Source organism: Nuphar pumila, chromosome 5, assembly GCF_984573655.1.
Source record: "Nuphar pumila chromosome 5, dmNupPumi1.hap1.1, whole genome shotgun sequence".
Classification (NCBI taxonomy): domain Eukaryota; kingdom Viridiplantae; phylum Streptophyta; class Magnoliopsida; order Nymphaeales; family Nymphaeaceae; genus Nuphar; species Nuphar pumila.
The window spans coordinates 18,829,578-18,840,549 of NC_143253.1; positions in this window are offsets into that span (position 1 = coordinate 18,829,578).

Genomic DNA, 10,972 nt, shown 5'->3' on the forward strand with positions numbered 1-10,972 from the left:
ATAAGATAAATTCCTTAAATTTTACTATAGTTAGATGAATGTATCTGACACAATCTCTCATAGAAATCAGCTAAATTTTATTTCATATATGAATTAAAATTCATGCACTACAACCTGTTCCTATTTTTGGATAGGCTGTATTTCAGACATTTCATGTTTTAGAACAAATTTTCTATGGTTTTTAATTCATAAATCATAATAAATTTGAGTACCAAATTTTTATCGTGTTTTTATTAATATACAAGCTAGAACTAATAAAAATATTAGCCATAAACATAAAGTAGATTGGGAGAAATAAAATCAACAAAATTGTGCAGTCATTATAGAATTTTTGCCAAAACAAAAATTATGTTCTAACTTGCAAAGGTCGTATCTCTTAGTCCAGACCTCAAATGAACCTAAATTTTTTTTGGGGTCTTTCTCTATATGTCTGAAAGATCTCTCTTAAATTTAAGAATTTTTTGATTCATGGTTTGAGAGAACCATTCCTTCTTTTCAAATTGGTTAGAATAAAATTTTAGGATAATGCATTTTTAACATACTCATAACTAAATACATGATTTTTCATAAAAAAATACTACCAACATGCATTTAATGATTTTAATCTAATTTAAACATGTCATACACATGCATGTATACATTCTAGCATGTTGAAATCATAGAAATCAGATTCACTATACAAATAACATGTAAGATTTGCTATTTTTTCACAAGAAAAATCAGGTGTTCTCAAAAAGACATTTTTGTATACTGAAATTGATTTTTACACCCATGCTTTTGGATTTTAAATCATGAATATACACATAAGAACATATACAACATGAATCTAAATCTCTACATGTTGTTCCGACATGAATGCCTTACTAAAACATAAATTCAAAATAGCACAATACAGTTTTCTCAAAAAGATATAAAAAAACCCGAATCCATTTTTTGCATAATTAAAGATTTTAGATATTAACTCCAATTTACAAATTCAATATCAGATTTAACATGAGTTTAATTGATTTCATACAAGCCATACACAAATATAAGTCCCAAACATTCCAAATGCTTTTACAAACAAAAATAGTTTAGATTATGCAAAAATTGATTTTCACTGAAATATCAAAGTCCATGCCTTATTTAGTTTTTTGGAAACTTTTTACATCTTTTGATTTTTAATCAAAGTAGAAGCTTCAGCCAATATAAGAGCATCCCACTAGGGGGGGACGTCCCACCCTAAGGATCCTCTTTACCTTATTAATCAAATCAAAATTTTTATTTTCAAGTGTATTGCTAATTGGCCTAGATTTTAAATTAGGAAACTTAATATTTTTTTTTTACTTTTGTTTAAAGTAGAAGTTCAAGAAATGTCAGAAATATCAAAATATGAGATTTGCCAAGTATGATGGGCCCACATAGGGGGACGTCCCCCTCTTGAGATCCTACTTGTTCAATTAACTCTAGTTTAATTTCTTATTTTCATTCCATTTAATTTCCTTAATTAAATCCCAAGTGGCTTCTACATTGGATTCCAAATCCAATTTAGATCTCAATTATTTTAGGTAAATCCACGTCCAATCCAATCCAAATTTAACTTCTAAATCTAAATTCAAATCCCAAATCCAAATTTATATTTAATTAAATCTAAATTAAATCAAATTCTAAATGCAAATTAATAATCAATTAAACTCAAACTCAAATTCAAATTAAATTTCAAATTCAAATTCAAATAAGATTCAAATTAACGTGTAATTCAAATTCTAATTGGCATCCATATTTAACTTTAAGATGAATATTTACATTAAAATAAACCTCATCATTAAGACATAAAATTTAATTATTTATTATTTAATAATTATGAAGATTTGTAGGTATTATATTTAGTGGCACTAAGAACAGTTGATTAAACAAAAGACAAGGTTGAAAAGCTGGTGACCAAAATCATGTCTCTCATCCTGTAAGTATTTAAGGAGGAAGATTCATGTGTTAAGTCTGTACTGAAGAAGTTGAAAGAGCCATTGACTGAGTCTGAGGTTATTGTTAACCTCAATGCTAGACTAGAAGATGCAAGAGACAAGGACACCTTGTAAACACCCTAAATTTTCACCCTCATCTAGTGTTTACACTTCATGTGTCATTGCATATCACTATATGCATTTGGCATATCATTTCATTGCATTGCATGACATTGCATGTCATTACATCTCATTATCGAGATCCAGTACTCCTGTTTTTTAAATATTAAATCCAGATTTGAGTTTTAAAACTTTTCTTTCGAGATCAATTTCAAAACCTGGGTTTTGAATCGACACTTTGCCATTTGCCAGCCCCAAGGATCTTATATTTTAAAATGATTTTCTTAGAAAATGATCTGGATTCATTTTAAACTCAACTTCAATTGATTTCAATTCTCAGATGAGACCCATTTAGGTTGTGTCGCTTCTGAATTCCTTTATTTATCAAATTTCTCAAAAAAAAATTAGAGTCCTAGTTGGATTAAAACTCTGTATTTTCATATTTTGAATCTTTTTAAAACTCTATTCTGGTTTTAAACCAGATATAGTCACATTCCTTACTCATTTTTTTCATTTTGGCCAAAATCTCAGAGTTCTGATTGGATTAAGACTTTTTTTTTTAAGAATCTTAGTCGGATTAGGACTCTTCTTCAGAGTTTCAATCGGATTAGGACTCTATCTTTTATAGATATTTTATCTATTTTTAATTAAATCTTTTAAAATGAGTCAAAAACTCAGAGTTTTAGTTGAACCAGGACTCTATTCAAAGAGTCACAGTTGGATCAAGACTCTGACCCTGATTTCAATTTTGAGAGAATCTTTCTAAAATCTCTTCATTTATCTTTTTAAATTTCAAAATTATTGCATTTTTATCATAGAGTTTCGAAATTTTGGGATTTTATCTCAGAGTCCTGATCGAATCAAGACTCTATTCTGAGTTCATTTTCTCACTTCATTTTCACTGATTTTCAAAAGTTCATTTTAAAGTCTCATCATTTGTTTTCTAGAAAACCAAAATTTCTCAAAATCCTAGTAGAATTAGGACTCTTCCTCAGAGTCCTAGTCAGATCAGAACTCTAAACCGAACTTCGATCTTATCTTGTTTTCACCTGTTTTTTAGGATCCTCTCGTCTGTTTTCTCAGAAAATCCAAAATTCTGAGAGTCCTAGTTCAATTAGGACTATGCCCTCAGAGTCTCAGTTGGATCAGAACTCTATTTTGATTTCAATGCTTGTTGCTATTTTCACTATTTTCACAAGTTCTTTCATCTGTTTTTCAGAAAATACCAAAAAAACTCTAGAGTTTTAGTCCGATCAGGACTCTGTCCCAGAGTCCTAATCCAGTTAGAAGTTTATTCTGAAGTTTTTTTTACTTCCATTTTCATTCTTTTTTATTTGTTTTTCAAAAATTAGGTCATTTTGCAGAGTTTTGGTTGATTCAGAACTCTATTTCGGAGTTTTGATTGAGTTAGGACTCTAACCCTGACTGTATTTTCTGACTTATCTTTACTAGTTCTAATGAAATCTTTCAAAAAACTTCTTTATTTAGATTTCAAAATTCTAAAATCTCAGAGTCCTAATTGGTTTAGGACTCTAGTTTCGAGTTCAAGTTCGCTTAGAACTCTATTTTCAACCCTTGAATTCCATTTGTTGATTTTAACCCCTTTTTAAGGCCATTTTCAGTCTTTATTTCAATTTTTTTGAAACCCTGATGTGGGGCCCACTCATTTGGCGCCATATTCAGAGAAGTTTTGATCCAGTCAAGACTCTGTGTCATTTCAAAGCTTTCAAATTTCAAATATACTTTTGAATATCTTTTGAAAAACCTCTCATTTTCAAGTTTTAAAAATCATTTTTGAAAAATCGAATGGGGCCCACTCGGGGTGGTGCCACACTTGAAGAAAGTCAGGGTTAGACTAGAGTTGGTCAGTGTCCTAGTTAGGTTAGGGATTTAGTAGTGTCTAAATTGATTTCAAAAAATTCAGTTTTACTTTGGTTTTTAACTATTAGTTTTTAATTAAAGTTTTAAAAACCAATGTGGGCCCACACTAGGTGGCGCCACATTTGGGGTCTTTTTAGGTTAATTAGGAGTCTAGTTAGGAGTTAATTAGCTTAATTAGGGTTAGGGGTAGGATAGTAATCCCTCATGAAAATCGCCCTCCCTTTAGGAATCCATATGTTTTAGGACTCTTTAGCTAAAAAACCTAATAAATTTCAATTTAAAGAAGCCCATAGGGGGTCGATCCCTATTCTTCCCTCTTTAGATTCTTGGAGCTTCTCTCTCCTCTCTCCATCACCTCTCCTTCCTCTATTGCAGTTGCAGCCCCAAGGTAGGATGCTTTAATAGTTTTTTCATAAATTTTATTGTTTATTTATGTGTTTTACCATGGATTCCACCATGGGCGCCCCTTTTTCATGGTTTTTGACCATGGGTTCCATCCAAAAACCCCAAGTTCGACCCAAGAAGATAACCTAACTCATTTTGATGAGTTTTTTAGGATTCTAATTCTTTAGAGTCATTCATATTGTTGTTTTTTATGTTCTTAACCAATGAAATATGTGATTTACCCATTAAATGGGCTAAATCCATATTTTCAAAGGAAAAAATAATTTCAGCCATGGATTCCCTGTATTTTTTTTATTTTTTTGTCATATTAATGTTTATTTCATATATTTCAGCATTAGGTAAAATTTCGTTATGCTGTTTATGTATTTTTTTCCATGTTAAATCATAGTTTTTAATGTTTTCTTAGATTTTTGTGTTTTTGATTCCTGGTCTTTAGAAATCCTGTTATTTTGTGTTTAAATCATCATTGTAAAATTTTGATTTTTTTATGTTTAATCCACAAATTTGTTAGTAAGTCTCTGTACAAAAAATAAAAGGTTTTTGAGTTTGGGAACTCTGTTTGAAAAATACAAAGTCATATCATGATTTTTGTTACTTAAAATCGCTATTAATATTCAGGTATAAGTTGCAGATGTGATATTTTTGTCATCCATGATGTGATTCATGATCTGTAAATTGCAGTAGCTTCGTATTAGAATCTATTATCTACTGTAATTTTCTTAGATTTTTCTGTCATTGTTTACTATTTTTCTCTGTTAGAAAGTTAAATCAACTTTTTAAAACTCGTTATGCTTCATTAAAACCCTAAGTTAACTTGTGTTGATTGTATCTCCCTAACTGAAGATTCGATCAATAATCTGTATAATTGGAAATTTATTGTTTGTATGTCTGCTATTCACTGCTAAAATTTTAGAATTTTATGATGTGGTTTGCTATTTTTTCCTATAATTAAAATCAAAAGTATCTATTTTGATAGATTTTATATTTGTTAGATTCAAGTACGGATTGCCGGAACAATATCTTCCTAACCGAAGATGATTTTTCTGATTTGTAAAAACGAGAATCTATGTTTTTCTGTCTATTAGTTTTTTATAAAATTTTATGAATTTTTAAGGTGAATTGACCCCTGATTAGGGTCTGACACTATGACAGGTACGTGCCCATGGGTAAAAATAGCACATTTTAAGGTTTTTATGCAATTTTCATATTGAAATAATGTCAAAAATAGATTTTTATGATTCCAATTTAATTTTAGGGTTATCAAAAGTGCAGGTGTCGATTTTTATCAATTGTAGATCTCATTTGATGCTTGAATTGATTATATTACAAAATAGGATGCTCGTAGGATCCAAAAACACTGATAAAATCATGTTTTTGTGATATTTCTAATTTTTTTTGTATAAGTTCATGTTTTTAGGGTTTGTTCATATTTAGAATCATGTTAGGTTACTGCATATTTGATTTGGCGTTGATTTGAGCCTTTATGAACCTTAAAACCAAAATTTACCAAAATATTTTCTGAAACCCCTGATTTCAAGGCCATAGTCTTGTTTTCAGGGGTATTTTTGTCAATTTCTCCCAAATTCTGAATTTCAAAATTATTTATCTTTATTATTTCTTCAAATTTATTTCATATTTCATTATGTTTATATCAGAGAAAACATGAAAAGAGGCTTATATCTAGCAAAATCCAGTAATTTATAGATATTACTGGATAAATCTAGAAAAAGCCAACATATCTTTACTAATAAATTTTCTAGTTTTGCAGAAACATTCAAGGCTATATCTCATTTATTTCCTTTATTTAAATTCAATTAGTGATGTAAATTGTAATTAAACTTTGAAATAAAAATTTCAATTTCTGCTTAGAATTAGGGTTTGCATTGCATATAGTTTTAACTTTGATATATAACTATTATGCTTGTCATTCATGCATATATTTCAATTCCACCATGGTCTATACGAATGGTACATGCACTAGCTTCTAGGGAGTTGGTGAACTCGATCGAGTTCGTATTTATGACCATAGTCAGAATACAAACAAAATCCAGATTTGCCATCTTCCTTTAAGCCACAATCAGACTACACTCTTAGGCTTCTTTAAAAAACCATTGCATATTTCAAAGTTTTATAAATATTTTCTCCTTTTAGAATCAAATGAGATACATTTAATCCATATCAGTGGCCATAGTTAGGCATATGAGGCAAATTTATTTCATTGAAGTTCTATAAGGCACATAAAATCTCCCTTTTCAAGCAATTTTCTCAAAGTTTCTTCAGAAAATATCTTTGACAAATTACATTCATGCATCATTTAGGTTTAGATTGCATTATGAATATATTTCACAGGCCACACACCCATCTTTCTGATGTATTTTCCCAATTCCTTCTTAAAAAAATCGATTTTCTCAAATTTGCTCTTATTATCCTCAAAATCAATTTTCTCAAAACCTCTTTGGTTTTTCAAAGATCTTTTAAGTATTTCTCAATCCCAATTCACGATTTTCCAAGTTATATTCTCAACTTCAAAGTTCAAATTCAGAGAAATCAACTTTCTTTATGTCATTTTGAGTTTTATCAGAAATCATTTTTTCTCAAAACTTCAAGATTTCTTCAGAAATTGATTTTTTTTCCTCAGAAATTGTTCTCTCAACATGGGTCACAATTTTCTAAGTGTTCTTTTTCCAAGAATTTCCTAAGTATTTCAAATCTCTAAAGCATACATCATGTTTTCAAACCTGCATTGTCTGAAATTCATAGAACATGCCTGATTTTTTGTACATATAGGAATTAGAACATCGATTTAGATAAGTTGAGCAAAGCAAAGCAGATGGTTGATCCTTGATTCAATTACCCCTGGTAAAGGTGTCAAGAACAGTTGAATCTCGTACCGATAGAAGAGTCCCATTCTTCGAAATTATCCTGCATTTTAAAATGGAGGTGAGTTATTTTCAAAATATTTTTCAAAGGTCAGTTTGACTTGCAAAAGTAAAATTTTGCAATGATAACAGACCTACAATGGCAATGGTGAGATAAAGAAAGAAAGTATGGACACCGTGAGGGTGAGAAGGGCTCAGTCGAAAGAGAAGGAGAATGAGGGTCCTTTTGCAGATAAGGATACTCAACAAAATGAGGAGGCTCAGGTGGAGAGTGCATAGGAAAATCCTCAAGGGGTTGATGTGGAGAGATCAGAGAAAGATCTTCAAGAGTTTGAGGAGGTAGAAGATCAACCCTTGGAGGAACTAGTGCATGCTCTAAGGAAGAGGTTGCAACGGCAAACAAGGTTCAATGCTTGTGAACATGTACTTTCTTTATTTGTTATAGTCTGCAATATATTTATAAGATGCTTGCAATCAATTTCAATGTTATATTCAATCATTGATTAAATTTTCATAAATATGTATTTATGTTGATTCTTGCAATTCAATCTTTAAAATGTTATATATGTGTGTAAAGCATATATATAAGATAACTATTTTGAATATTGTAATTCATTGATTGACTTATATATATATATATATAAAGCATGTTTTAAGACAACTAATTTGAATATAGACATACTTCATTAAATTATCATATGTGTGTGTAAAACATGTTTTTAACATAACTAGACATACTTGATTGTAATTTATTGATTAAGTTGGGTGTGAATTTGAGTTTGAATTTGAATTTTAATGTTATATTCAATCATTGATTATAATTTAGATTTAAAATTTAATTATAATTTTTAATTTTTAATTTAAATTATGAATTTAAGTTTGAATTCAAGTTTTAAGGATTTTATTTTTTTCTTTCGTGCCTCTACCTTTTCTTTTACCTCAGGCGCAATGCTTGACATTTTTTACCTGATATTCTTTCTTTTCTTAAACAATGTCATTATCATGAGACAAATCCTCTCAAAAAGACACACTAGATGCTTGTCATGTATGGGGAGAATCCAATAATTGAAACACTATGTTATATTAGTTGTCAAACACCCATATCTTTTTTCTGGAAAGTAAGTTGTAGCCCAAAACTACGGACATTGGTAGCAATATAATCATATGTGGTTGTATCTTGCTCCTAAATTTTATAAAGATCGTTAATCTTTTTCTTGTAAAGTTTTATCAACATTAGATGAAACTTCTCAATAAGTGAGACTAAGGGTTTGTCTCGTATGAAAAGAATCCACAAATTAAAACACCCCGCTATATTAGAGGTTAACCACTTGTACCTTCTAGCAAGAAAATGATTATTAGCTCAATGTATTGGTTTTACCTTTTTTGCAACATATTTGTATGCTTCTTCACTTTGCTCATGGATCTTTGAAATATAAAATGATACTATCATCTTGTGGGTGTTTTGGCGGTGCACCACCAGTATGCACTAAGTGGTACACCAAATTTTTTTGAAAAGCTTTCAGTTAGGTGCTTCATGTAATATCTATAATGTCAGTTACGCCATATGCGAAAAATAACATATCGAAGCCCCTTTTTCCTATCTGAGATAGCTGTCAATTGTTGTTTAACATTGGGCTTATCATTGTCATATATATTTATTTGGTTCTTCACATGTCTCAAAAACCATTTCCATGACTTCTTTGACTCTTTATCCATCACTCTAAATGCTACAAGAAAAATATCATTGAAAGCATCAATTATGTAGGCAGATAACAAAATACTCATGTATTTTTCTTTTAGGAAGGTAAGAAGTAGAGGAAATCCTTTGACAAACACATTGATGCATGGCTGAAAGGATAAGAACATGTACTAAAATCTATTGTCTTTATAAGTCTCAATGAACGTCGTCGATCCAGGGTTAGCCGTCATCAAATAATGACAAAAAGTGGGAAGCATCCTAAAGGACACCTCAAATAAACCATATAGCATCAACCTAGTCAATTCATGTCCACACCTACATCGCAACTAAGGTTGTTCATGATTTCTTTTGGAGTTATATATGGGTAATCATGCAAGCGTCTATGAATAACATGTGAAATCTACTTTGAAGGCACTTTTTTTGCAACAAGGTTCCCCACTAATCCACTACATGTATGCTCGCTTTGATACCTCTTCATTTTAAAGAACGTTGCTTTATGCATCTTTATGCAGTGGATCTTTCAGGGATAATCTACCATAGTCTGTAGGTTCTTTCTCATATATACGTGAGTGACTCTATTACTGCAACTCTTCACATACTTTGTTTTAGAGTTATTCTTAACCACACGATCTCTCAAAAACTTGTGGCACTACTCAAGATCAATAAACCTTTTGCCGCAAGCAGTTTTGCTATCATTTAACTTTGTTTATAGACATTGGAACTGTTTGCTTTCATTAAGTTTTTTGTTGTGCAACTCATCATACATCTGAGAAGTCTCTACATTAATTATTTTCAATTGCTCTTCATTAAATGATAATCTATTTATTGAGAACCAAAGGTTTGACTTCCCAAATGTCATTAATGCATTGTTCTCACCCATCAATACTTGTTCCAAATCATCACTAATTTGGCCTTCTTATCGTTTCTTAGTTTGACCTAGTTGACATGACATACTTGGAATCATCACTATCATCCAATTCTGCATTGTGCACGTCATTGCTACTAGCGTAAAATAACTGATCGACTGCACAAGTAAATCAAAACTCGTCGCATCTATGGCTCTCATTGCTTTAAAAAATGCAACATTCATGTATTCCCAACTTTCAAGATTAAAAAAAAATTACACCTGCAATTTAAGCATAAATTAGAAAGACCTTCAACATTTACCTAGATTTGTTATCTGCATTGGAAGACTGGGTGTTATACAATATCCTACGATGAAGATTATCAACACTGGTTTATCCAAGTGGTTCCACATCGTTTGCAATGATTCTCTTATCATTAACTGTTGAAAATGGTGAGATGTTCACTAGAGGAGTAAGCTCAATAGCTTATGGCTATGATAGATGAATATTATCCATAAGATTTTCATCATTTCATTCTTGTACATCACTTTCGACCATGTCTTATACATCACTTCGGACTGTCACTTGATGTTTAATTGTGCATCCTCCAACTTCTTGTTTAACTCTGCAAACATTGTCAAATTGTGTAGTTTTACTAGCAACTAAGTAAATGTTGCCCTTATATAACATTGATTGTACATCATCATCATAAGTGATGTATTCATATATCTTAATCATCCAATTTTGGAGTGCACTTATACTGGATGACCATTAACTCTTCCATATATCTTGTCTATTGACATATCAATCTTCTTTCGTACATCAATATATGAACCATCAACCACTAGGTAATTTTTTTGAAAAAATCAATATTCAACAAAGAACAACTTGAGTATATTATACCAGGTTTATGATAGAGAGCATAATTTCAATTAGCTTTTTTGTAGCATGTACATATCTTACCTGTTTTCCTGATCGGCTAGTCGATATTGATACCTCTATGACATTTTCTTTACTCGTCATCTTTATAATGCAAGATAAAAAATTTTTTACACAACCAAATTCTAGGATAAAGGTAAATAGGCGGGCTAAGGTAAGTCACATGAAATTGAATTATAAAAAAAAATAGAATAAGCTATAGAAAATGCAAAAATAACTTGAGATTTATGCCATTGTTCTCTCATCATCTTTATAATACAAGAT